The sequence below is a fragment of the Medicago sativa genome, chromosome 3, assembly GCF_051527215.1.
Source record: "Medicago sativa cultivar Bolivia chromosome 3, Bolivia_mono, whole genome shotgun sequence".
NCBI classification, from domain to species: domain Eukaryota; kingdom Viridiplantae; phylum Streptophyta; class Magnoliopsida; order Fabales; family Fabaceae; genus Medicago; species Medicago sativa.
This window is the reverse complement of record NC_140751.1, coordinates 29,680,798-29,694,226: the sequence shown is the minus strand read 5'-3', so window position 1 is coordinate 29,694,226 and position 13,429 is coordinate 29,680,798.

The following is a 13,429-nucleotide window of genomic DNA, read 5'->3' as shown; positions in this document are numbered from 1 at the left end:
TTTTGGTTTGACCTCAATCAGATATCCACAGCGTGAGTTATGATCAAAATACCACACATGGATCAGCATAGTCGTGCATCTCTCTGAGCCTTAAGAAAATAAACTTTTCCACCACTATCTGTTTAGAATTGGATTTAGGTCTCTTCATGAAAGTTGTATATATGGATGTTAGCTTCCATTTCACATTGGTTTTAATCCATTAGAACCTCTAGAACTTGAGTTATGATTTAAACACCATGCATAGGTCATGCTGCATCGTGTAATATCCCACTCGACGGTATTGGGATATTACCAGTCAAAACATGCCAGAGGACAAATGTTCATGGAAAGCAAGTACGACGGAGGATGTTTATCAAACGATATCAGACAAGCACGAGTTTAAATATCAGTGACAGGCTAAACAGGACTAAGGCGATGGGCATTTTGGTAATAGCACATGAGGAGTATATAAGTGGTGGAGGTCACAAACATTTCATTTGGTCATGTTCTTTCTCTCTCTAGGTTTGTGATTTATCAATTCTCTCCTCCTTCTCTCTACACCATCTCCCCAATCTCCCTCTCTAACCCACTAATCTTCTCAAGTTTGTGCAATTGATGAGCAAGCATGAATCATGGCGGCTTAGCAAGCAAGAAAGCAACAAGAATTGGAATGGTAACTCATTGGAACATCATAAGTAAGAACATCAAGGGCTAGGGTTTGGTGTAAAGTGGAACTTGAAGATGAAAGATTGTTATGGCAAGATTATGATAAGGTGAGTTCTTAGATATTTAAACCTCCATTTGGTTTGAGTAATTCTAATGAGAAAACTATGAAATTATGCTAAGTTAGAATGATAAGGTTTAGCACCCAAATGCCAAATTCTTGTTAGGTTTAGGTTAAAATTGCCATGCAAGATGTTTTTGAATGTTTATACAAGTTGTTGGATGTGTATGATGCATTGCAGGATCAGATTGGATGATGTTTAGGTCAAAAATACAAAATCTCTTCAGACCCGAAGAAACTCGCTACTAGCGAAATTTTCCAGAACTGGCCAGATGAATTTCGCCATTAGCAAAATGCCACTGCCCTTGCCAACTTTTCTTTGGCTTGTTTGCTCATCTTGCGGTCGGTGGTGCAATCCGAAGTCTTTCTTACGATGTTTTCTAACTTTATAACCCCTAAACAACATCTAAGCAATGCACATAACATCAAATGATTCACGTAATGAAAATCATGACAATCTTAGCTTGTATGGCAAGAATGACATAAGAGAGTTTAGGTATGTCACTCGGGTAGCGATGAACTAAGAATGGAAATGAATGTAGAGCCTCAACATAGTTTGTTTAGAACTAAAATGTTAAGCATGAACTCTATGTATGTTGAACCGTGAATTGATAAGTTAATCTCTTCACATATGAATAAGAATGTCTATGTAAGTAGTTCACCGATAATCGGGTCGATCACGGATCTGTGGTAAATGAGTAAGCAAGATGTAGGTGTCGTGTCTCTTGCGATCCGCGCAAGGTTGGGATCCCAAGAGGTTCTCGCCAGGGGAACGGGATAAGCTCGGCAAGGGGGCCCGCACGTCACTGAGGGAGTCCGATGTACCTTAGCTAGGTTTTCATCGGTCATGTATGGGATTGTACTCGGGGTTACTCCACCCGGGGCTCTTCGTAAAATGAATTAAGATGATAATGTTTGTTCAACGCTAACCTCTAACCTAATGAATGAATATGACTATGTATGATTATGATATGAGCATGATTATGATATGTTGTTAGACATATATAGGTTTATGTAAACAGAGCAAGCTATGAAGAATATAAATGACGATCTTAGGATTTCCCGATCATCCAGTTTAGGATCATGTCATGATGGAAGTTTTATGTTAAGTCTTGATGCGTGTACCGTATCTTGATAGAGTGGTCATAGGTTCCCTCGACCGTCATGACACATATGATGTAAAGCAAGACCTATAAGACAAGTAAGATGAACCTATGACGGACCTAACATGCACGACCGTCTAGGTAAGCATGACCCACACACGTATCATCAACCGCCAGGTTGTATTGTAGACACGTGGTGACCATAGGTTTTCCCCGAGGTTACCTATAGCCTAGGATTAGGTAGAACTCATTGAGACATTATGTCTCATCCCAATCCTTATTTATTTCAAATAAATAGGTTGGTGTTGCAAGCTCGTAGCCAGATGGATATTTCAGCAACTGCTCGTTCGTACTCGCTGCAGGACGTCATGGATATCAAGGATGCATTTACTATGTTTTAGACGTGTGGTGTTGTATTGTTGTTATACGAACGCGTATTGCTGTATAAGGTATTCATTTGAATGTATTCAAGTTGTAAATTTTAATGTATCCAGTACTAAATATAATGCACATGCTAAACTTTCTAGATACGTTTAGTATGGGTGTTACACATCGTTAGTGAAATTTCAGCATAATCCTGCTAGTTGACTCTTCAACATCTATAAAAGCAATAATAATTTAAAGAAAACCATTAGTGTTTAAAGTAAAAGTAAGGATCCCTAAACCACACATCTAGATGAGGGAGTGTGTTCGAGCATAAATAGAAGCAACTGCCTCAAGATAAAAGCAAGTTTAAATATGAATCGAAGATAGTAATCTATGAGAACTTGGTGATGTTAAAGATGGCCTGGCAATATGGAGTGAGATACAATAATAGGAGGGGGGAACAAGGGAGACGTTTAAGATATATGACTAAGATAAATATAGGTCCTTTGAATTAGAGATGAGCCTAAAACGGTGAAGTAGTTTAAGTATTAGAAGGAGAAGTAGAAGAGATATAGATAGGTAGTTCACGACGTGGGCGATAACTACGAGAGTAAGCCCTTAGGATATTTAAAATTTCTAATGCGGTAAGTCAGTTAAGAGGGTATAAATTATGAAAGGGATTAAGAAGTGAAAAAAGTACGATGATAAGGGGAATTATGAAGTATGTGTTTTTCGAGTAACTGATAAAGTTAAACATAATCTCTGAAAACCAATAACGAGCTTAAGAGTATTGCTAATTGTAGAGTGAGGGAGTCAAGGGAATTAAAAAACTTAAGGCAAATGTTACATATGAATGTATAAAGTGTTAAAATGAATAAAGAATATAGTGTAGTCGAATTAGATGAGCGTGGATGAAATGTATGGAAAACAGATAAGAGGTAATAGTTATAATATTTGTCGATAATAATAATGACCGGTATCAAGAGAATAAAACCTTGAATTATAATGAAGTCTTAGTGAGGAAAGTTGTTGAAGTTGAAGGTAATGATAAGGGGATATAATAGTTTTAAATTAGAATCAAGTTAAGATTACGGGAATGGTCGATGTACAGATGACAACAAATGTGAGAACGAAGTAATAAGATATAAAGTCACTTTGATGTGAAGAATAAGTATGAAAGAATTAATGATGATGATGTGGAAGAACCTAGTTATATAGAGAGGAGACGTTATATGTAATGAAAATTAATAAGAGAACATCTTGAGACTAAGGATGAGAAATATGGTAATATTAGAGAGAAAGTATACAGAGAGCCTAGAATAGATGCGAGAACATAGTATGTGTAACAGCCCGATTTTCGTTAGATTTATTTTATTATTTATTTATGTGTGTTATATGTGCTTATATGTGATTATTTGCCTTTGTGTGTATTTTTGGTTGGGATTGTAGGATTCGGTGTTAAAAGGGTATTTTAGTCATTTTGGACTTAGGGGCATTTTGGTCATTTTAAGAATAGGGGTAATTTTGTAATTTTGTTGAGGATTGTTTTAGTGCTTAGTGAGAGTTGTTATTTTACTAAGTTACTAGAGAGTGTAGTAATTATTTTATTTACCGGTAAGTGACCGTTAGTGATATATTTTACCGTTAAGTGAGTAGTAACATTTGGGGTTAGAATAGAAATGGGTTAGGCCCATTAAGGTTTGTGAGATAAGCCCAATTGGATAGAGCATATATAAACTCTAGTTGTTGGTGAAAATTAGGTTTTACAAACATTTATCATTTCATTTCATTTGAGAGAAGAGATAGAGATAGAGAGAAGAAAGGGTTTGAAGAGATTGAAGAGGAAGGCTAGAGCTAGAAGAGGGATTCATCATCTAGGAGCTAAATTGAAGCTTGGGTTAGAGAATCTTGGTGCTAGAGGTAAGAGGGTTAGAATTCAACCATAATTCATAACTTTTTCTTTTACCCATTTTTATGAAATTGATGAATTGATTTTAATTGGTGTAAATTTGTGCATGATTATTGTTGTTATGTTTGAGAACATGATTTGTATGATAATTGTGTTGTTGTTGTTGAATTTGTAAGTCAAAATAAGTAGATATGAACATGATATGTTTTTGGTATGAATTGGTGATGAGTTTGTTGTTGTTGTTGATGAAATTGCATGTTCATGAAATTTATAAATGGGTATATTGTGAATTGTGCTTAAATTAATGAATTGTGACATGTTGTTGTTGATTTGTGGTTAAATTCATGTTTAATAAAGTCATGGTTGAATTGGATATGTTGTTGTTGTTGATTTGTTCCATGGGTATTCCATTTGTGAAGTTGTTGTTCGGATTGGTGAAATTTGTGCTAAGTTGTTCATGTGAAGGACCAAAATCAACTTTTGAATTATGAAGATGTTGACTGAGTTTTTGATGTTGTTGAATGAATTGAACTTGGTAGGATTTCTATTTTCATGTTGTGATTTTGTTAGTCGAGTCGTTTGGGAGAAAACGAGATTTTCGTGTGAAAATTCGAGTGTTAACCGTTTCGAAAATGAGTGTGATGTGAGGTTTTGGAAAATGATTTTGGGATGGTTGAAACTTGAATTTTTCTGTAGATTATGATAGAGCTAAGTGTCAGGAGCGCGTAGGCGAAAACAGCATTGAAAACGGGTTAACGATTTGGATTTTACGCGCGAAAACGTGAAAATTGGAAAATCTGATGTTGTCTGTCAGGCAGAAATCGGACTCCGATTTTTGGCATCGGGCTACAATTTTGACCAGGTTTTGGAGTGTTTCGACACGAAAAAAATCGGACTACGATGGGTAAAAATCGGACTACGATTTTGCCTGACCAGAAACTTTAAAAATGCATTTTTCTTCAACCAAATTGTTTCCAAACCTATTCCTAAGTGTAGGAACTTTATCCTAATCATCTAGGGGGCGTTTTTATGAAAGAAATAACTTTGTTTAAAGGGTTTAATGAGTTAACTTGTTTTGCCTTGAAAATTGAATTCTTTTGTAAAAACGATAAAGTGAGACGAACTTTGTGTTTTCATGAATTCATCGTATTTGGCCGATGAAATGCTTATGTAACCTCTGCTGCACATATATGTGAATTGTGAGAATACATGACATAGGCAATTGAGCTTGTTTGCTTGGTTTTGACTTAAATGTTCAATTACTTGTAATATTTTGACTTTGGGAGACGAACTTGATTAAAAATGATTTTGAGAGCCAATTGTTTATCAACCTTTTTTTGGAATATCTTATTATGGTTATGAAATGGTGTATGAATGGTTATGGAGTGATGAACATGATGTTTGTGATCATATGTTGTAGTTGTTCCTTATTTTGGATTGTAAAGAATTATGTGGAAATGTGGCAACTATATATTGATTTATGTGGAGATGATTGGTGATGTATATGTGTGTGACAACTATAAGTTGCTTGTATTGTGAATGTTGTTGGCGACTGTATATATGTTATGTGGTGGTGAATTGTTGATGATTGCATATATACAAATATTGGTGATGTTGAGGTGAATTGTTTGTGTGAACATATGCATTGTAGTTGAGTCATATGTTCATGCATACATGACTGATGGTGGTGGATTTTATATCCAATTGAGGTGATTACGATGTTTTTGTTGCATCGAAGGTGACGACCTTGAGGTGTTTTGGTACCACATGCATCTAGATGAGTCCAGAGCCATTGCATAAACTGTTGGTGAATTGAATTGCATGGAGATGTGTTTGGTGATTGATTTGCTAATTGCAATTGTTGATTGAATTGTTAAATGTTGATTGACAAGGTGAAGTTGTGATATGTGTATGATACACTTGTTGATATGAACTTGGAATGATGGTAATGAATGATATGAATGTTGTGGATACTTGTGAGTATGTGTATAATTTAGCAAACATTATGCTTAAATATATCTTTCATTCCAATGTTCTTACTATTTTCTTATATGGATTATGATGATGTAATGCTAACCCTCAGTGGTTTACCACCTACCTTTCCGTATGGACGGGTAGATGGAGTGCAGGATGCTTAGTTTGTTTGCTTGATGATGCTGAGGAGTGGAGTTCCTCTTTTTATGCAAGTGTCTAGATTAGGGCTCTGATCTAGGGTAGTTCTTGCATGTTGTTTTATTTGACTATGTATTTTGGAGTTGAGTTGGTACTTGTTATTTGAGATTTGGAGAATACATTTGTATTTTGTTGAGACCTGGAGATGTTTTATGATTATATGTATGTTCCGCTGCTATGTTATGTAAACATGATCTTTATGCATGTATGAATTGTGGTTTGTTCGAATACGTAGCATCTATTTCTAGAATATATTTGTATATTCGCGCGTTTTACCGCTTATTAGAAATAGGGTGTTACAATATGTCCGTAAGACGAATAATAAAATAAAATAGAGAGACGTAGACGTAGAAATGAGTCACTTGTGAGGGTGGGATTAATGAAGCGCTATGATGGTGGTATGAATGGTTGATAAAGAGTAAAGATGAGGAATCATATAACTGTGACAAAGAGCGATGACGGCTGATATTAAATTTATATAGATAAATAGATACGATGAGAAATGAAGATGTTTATATTATAATAATGATGAGAGTGAAGATGGTTAACTTACGATGAAGATGATCGAAGATGGCGTAGCTTTAGCAAAACGAAGATGAGATGAAGATGAGAGTGAAGGTGGCGTAGCTTACGATGGTTACCTTGTGATTTTTTTTTTTGGATTCACCCTAATTCACTTGTTCTCGCTATGAGTAGTGGTGGAGCCATTTCTCAGTCTCTTTGAGCGGGGTTTGTGATATGTTTTTTTTTATTTTATTTTCCGTGTTTATCTCTCTGGTGGAGACAACTTGCTCCACTTTCTCAGTCTCTTTGTCACAGTGTTTGATTTTTTCGTGTCTTCTAATTGTGTGGCAGATGTTCATTGTTTGTTTTTGTTGGTATTATATATATAGGTTTTGCTAGAAGACACCAACTAATTTTTATGAAGGTGTCTTTTAACAAAATTATAACTAAAAAGTGGAAATCATACCTTAAGGTGTGGGTTGCTAAAAGACACCTTCATAGGTGGCTTCTAGCAAAACCTATATATATATATATATATATATATATATATATATATATATATATATATATATATATATATGAGTCAGGATCCGTTGACACCAAATCTCAACCGTATATTTTATTTAATCAAAGGTTGATATGTTTCTATTGTGTGTGTATTCTTCCTCTCAATAGCATATAATTATTGTATTTGAAAAATGGAAATTAAACAGAATCCCATCTTAATAGTCTTTATTTCTTTTTAAGAGATTGTTATCAGCCACCATCCGTAATATTGTTTCTTGTTTGCATCTCTCTTCCCATTTGGTTAATTCAATATCAAATCCAGGGATCTCGTGTATCAATCTCTGTTTGGTGATTAGCCATGAATGAATTCGCTCATCTGAATGTAAAATAATGGATATATAATAATTAATTTTATGGTGTTAGTAACATGGAAAACTCTTTGAATTCAATTGAATTGTTGTCAATCATCGGTGCTTATACAAATTTCAGGAGTTATCCATGGCTTTGGTGTTCTCACTGAGATCAGTGAAGACACATGATTTCAGGCTTTGTTACGTTAACCCGATAGAAAAATCAGTGTGCCTATTATGGAAATTAGGTTTTACAATGATTAAAAAAAATAGTATATGCAATTGAGAGAAAAGTGATGCACGAAATACAAATGCCATGATAATATTGAAATGGAGATTTTGTCAAAAACATGAAATGGAGAAGAAGCCCTGATTAGTAATAGAGAGGAAAAACAAAAATCTGGACAATAATCAATATAATCAAAACAAGAGACAGGAATTAGCATTTAAATAAATGGACTTTAAAAATTCAGGTAAGTAAAGATCATGTGAGATTTTCAAGTAAATGAATATAAGCCTTTAGATTAATAAAAATGAAGGGACGAGATTTGGTGTCAACGAATCCGTTGACACCTGGTGTCAACGGATCCTAACTCTCTATAGAGTTATATATATATATATATATATATATATATATATATATATATATATATATATATATATATAGGGTGTATCAAATGAGAGGAGCTTTTATGGTGAGAGATGAGAGGAATAAATATTGACCATTAGATTAAATTAAACAGACCAGATTAAAGTGTTCACACATGCCTTTGTTTTAGGCTAGCGTGTCTTCATCCCTATCCCTTCTCCTCTTTCTCTCTGGAAAGGCTCTTGGTTTCTCAATTACAGGTTCATTTTCTTCAAATTCCAGATTTGACTACAAATAACTTAGCAGCTAGAAATCCCAGATTTATTCAAACAAAACAACATCGAATTGTCACCATTGTTCCCAAATTTTTCTAGGTCAAATTTTTGTAGTTTATTTTTTATACCCAGCGAACAAAAAGAGAGAAATTAGAATTGATTCTTCCCGTCTTCTTCCTCACGTATGGTCCTGTTTGTGTTCTTCTTGTCTTTGTCAAATTGAACTTCTGGATCTGCAAGCAATAGTTGGATGAACAATAAGTGGATTCTATTATCACACCATTTCTATTTCATTATTTGATTAAAAGCATGATTCTTTTTTAATAGAGAAATTAGAATCAATTCAACAAATGTTAGATGTGTAAGTAAAGAACCGCAATAGTGTTAAAAAGAGATGACCCAGATTTTTTTGATAAGGAAAAAAGGAAAACTTCTAAAAAAAATAAGAACAGAAAAGAGGAGGAGGCGAGAGGTCACAAAGAATAGGATGTTGTTACCCAAATTAAGTATTACCAAAAAGATTAATCTAAGGGTCATGATTGATTCCTCTCATCTCTCATAATAAGAGTCCTCTCATTGGATATGTCCTCTATATAATATATAGTATAATTATAAAATTAATTAAATCGTTAATTTAGACCCACCTAAAATTACTAAGCAGTAAATTAACGTCTACACCAATCTAAAACCATATCAGAAAAACACTAATCTAAGATTATTGAGCATGGATTATTGTATTTTTTTTCTGTGCTCCCTAATCTCTTTTAACGAAAAGAAAAAAAGTCCACAAAATGAGAAGTGTTATGGACCAGTCATAAGACCAACAGCTACCCGACACGTTGCCGAAAATATATACACCGTCTTCAAGCTCCACACTCAAAGGAGCACGCCAGCTTAAGTGCACCGTGCTACACAGGGGCACGTCATCGTGTGAGGATCATCATACACGTGTCCCTTTCTGTTCCTAATAATACGCCGCATAACTCGGAGACTTTTACTTTTTGAAAAAATTAAAAGTTCAGTCGTGAATAAAAATAGTGAGTCTACGATAATCAAATAGCCTTGACCTCCGAAAAATGACGTGACAGAAATGGCGACTTTATTAAATTTTGTGCTATAAACTTGTTAAAAAAATAATAATAAAAGATGGAAATACGTGTATATATGTTCTTCCCTCGTCTTTCTTTCTTTCTAACGTGAGTGGTGAGATAAGTCCATTACCCAGACTTGAGAGAAACAATAGGATAGGACGGTGGTATAATCATAGTGCCTTGCCAAGAGTGAATTTTGGTTGTGGCACATGTGATAACCCCACTCAACTCAGGGATCTTGGAAACATACTATGTTGGCATAAGTATTCGTGTTTGACATGTTATTTTCAAGTGATCGCTAAAAGTTGAGGACCTATATCTTGGCCTTTTAGGACGTAGTGTGGTGGTTGATCAAGAGTATTCTTGAATTAGTTGATACGCGATACTACACTCAGACGAGACTTTCTTACGAACGTTGTTGGACCGGAAGTATTTCCGCAACCCGATGACATTCAGAAGCGGTTAAAGACTCTGAGAACTTGGTAGAACCCGATTCAGGTACATATGAAACCATAGTCCCTACCAAATGGTGTTGTTACCCTGGACTCCAACATTATGGACTTAACCTCACCATGTTTTCACCGTTTGTGTAGCATAATCATGCATGCATTCATTCATAAAACTTTCTTTTCATAATTAAATATCAAAGGACTTATAGAATTTTTTTTTTTTATAAACATCGTAGATGGAGATTCCTAAGAGAAACACTAGGAGCTATACTTTCCAGAGACCAGATGTTTCCAAATTAAGGGAGCTAGGAAGAAAGGTAGCTAGTCATGACGATTTTCACGAACGTTATGGGAAATTGCTTGATATCCTTAAGATAGACGCTACAAAAGGAGTCTTGGAGACTTTGGTTCAATTTTATGATCGTCATTGTCACTGTTTTACTTTCCCAGACTATCAGCTTGTCCCTACTTTGGAAGAGTAATCTTATTTGGTCGGTCTACCCGTGCTTAACGAAGTACCCTTCAGTGGCCTTGAGCCAGTAACACCTCGTTCTCCCAACATAAAAATTACATAAATAAAACAGAGTTTTTCAACACAAACGGAATGTCACCTTTCTTTCCATAAAAACATAAACGGAATAAATAACTATTTATCCTTCAAAATTCAACAACATATCCTTCAATACTTCGCAGCGGAATAATTCAACATCTAAAATAATCTTTGGCACAAGGGCCTCAACATAAAATCTCAAAGAAACTTAGTTCAATAATAATTCATGAAAAATCTTCTTAAGTAATACGTAAGGAACAGAAAACAACAACGGAATTCCCATCCCGTTACGTATCAGAGCACCTAAGACACAAACTTGTGAGGAGTCCACTCACGACCGCAACTAATCTTGGTTACCTGCAAGTTACCCATACGAAGAGCAACATTTTCAAGCAGAAGGGGTGAGATTCACAAACAACAATATTAAGCATATAATTCATCAAATTATATTTAACAACATAAACATCATCAACATATCAAACAATAATCATATAGCATCATATCATATAGCATCATATCATCATCATAAACAGTTTCATAATCAAACATCAACTTCATGATCAAATTATAAATCGATCTTAACAACTCGACTCGACAATGCAACTTAACTCGACAAATGCAACTTGTATCATCTTAAATCATCTTGATATGCAAATGCATGTGGTACCAATTCAGGGCAACAAGCCCCCAACATATTTGAGCGTAAAAAGGCTCCTGGGCATCAAGCCCCCAACGTAATTTTTGAGCAAAAGCTCCTGGGCATCAAGCCCCCAACGTAATTTTTTGAGCAAAAGCTTCAGGGCATCAAGCCCCCATCTTTAATGAGTATGCATGGACTCAACTTCATACAACTTAGACAACATCATGAACATCTCTTATGATTCCAATAACTTCGACAACATCTTATAACTTTACAACTTAGACCGACACTCACTACTTTATGACATCAATGGGCAACAACAGCAAAACAGCAACATATGCAGCATATAACAGTTCTTATATATCATAACATCATTAAAGAATGAATCACATCAACTTAATCATCGTAAACAATTTCATTTAATTGCATATATAATAATCTCTGATTACTAATAATCTTAATCATCTTAATTCGGACTTTCTGGACAGCTTCTAATAACAAAAATAACTTTCATCTAATACCCCAAGGTCATCTCAAGACTACACGTGCGAAGGGAATCGCAGGGAAAATAATTTGGGGCAACTAACAGCTTAACTCGCGAGGCGAGTACCATTGCTCGCGAGGGCGAGCAAAACCACCTCTCTGGACCTCTAAAACGCACTTGCTCGCGAGGCGAGCTACTTTGCTCGCGGGGGCGAGCTCCTGGGTTACTCGTTGTGGCGAGCGATTTTCTCGTGAGGCGAGCGATGATGTTCTTAGCTCGCGAGGCGAGCTATGCTGCTCGTGGTTGCGAGCGATGAATGTCATGCTCGGGCTGAATACAGATTTTTCCAAAAATTCACCTAATCTCTTGGTTCTAACCTCGAAACTGATTCTAATTATCACCCTATGGATTATCTAAGGTCTGTACACAATCTTTACATCAATTCAACAAGTTTTCGTCGTCTAATCGTCAAAATCGCTCTTTAAACCCTAATTCTCAATCCTCACAAACTCATCCCACATCTTGTTAAATCTAATTATCAGAATCGTAGACTTAATATTACTGAAAGTTAGTCTCACCCATACCTTAATAGATGAAAATCGCAGCTCTTTGGTCTTCTCCTTTTCTCTTGACTTTTTCTCCCTTTTTCACCAAAAATTGGTCGTACGTTCTATTTCTTTCTAACCTAACTTCTCCTATTTATAACTCTTCATCTAATTTATCTTATTTCCTCTTTCCACCACCAAACTTTCTAAATTCACAAAACAGCCCCTCATCTCAATATTTAATTTATTTTCGAATCTCATTTTATTAAATAATAAAATAAGTCACAACATCTCATAAAATCTCTAAAATCACATAAATCACATAAATCACATAAATCATATAAATCACATAAATCTCATATTAATATATCCTAAAACTTATTAAAATAATCAATTAAATAGAACGGGCGTTACAACTCTCCCCAACTTATAAGATTTTCGTCCTCAAAAATTTACCTCAAGCAAACAACTCTGGATAAGATTCCAACATCTTACTCTCTAGCTCCCATGTCAAGCTTTCACTAGTCGCTCCGTCCCAAACGACTTTCACAAGAGGTATCTCTTTGCCTCTCAGCTTCTTCACTTCACGACCTTCGATCCTCACTGGTAAGGTCTCAACCGTAAGGTTATCTCTAACTTGCACATCATCTCTTTGGATCACATGAGATGGATCTGGAACATACTTCCGAAGTTGTGACACATGAAACACATCGTGCAAATTCGAAAGATGCGGTGGTAAACCCACTCGGTACGCCACCGTTCCAACTCTTTCTGATATCTGATACGGACCAATAAACCTCGGAGTCAACTTCTTTGACTTCAATGCACGACCAACACCGGTCATGGGGGTAACTCTTAAGAATACATGATCCCCCTCTTGAAACTCAAGGTCCTTCTTGCGCTTATCATGATAACTCTTCTGTCGACTATGCAACGCTTTCATCTTTTCTTGAATCATCTTTACCTTCTCAGTAGTCTGTCGAACAATCTCTAGTCCTAAAACCACATTCTCACCTGACTCAAACCAACACAACGGAGTCCTGCACTTCCTACCATACAAAGCCTCAAAAGGTGCCATTCCAATACTAGAATGGTAACTGTTATTGTTCATGGACTCTATCAATGGAAGATG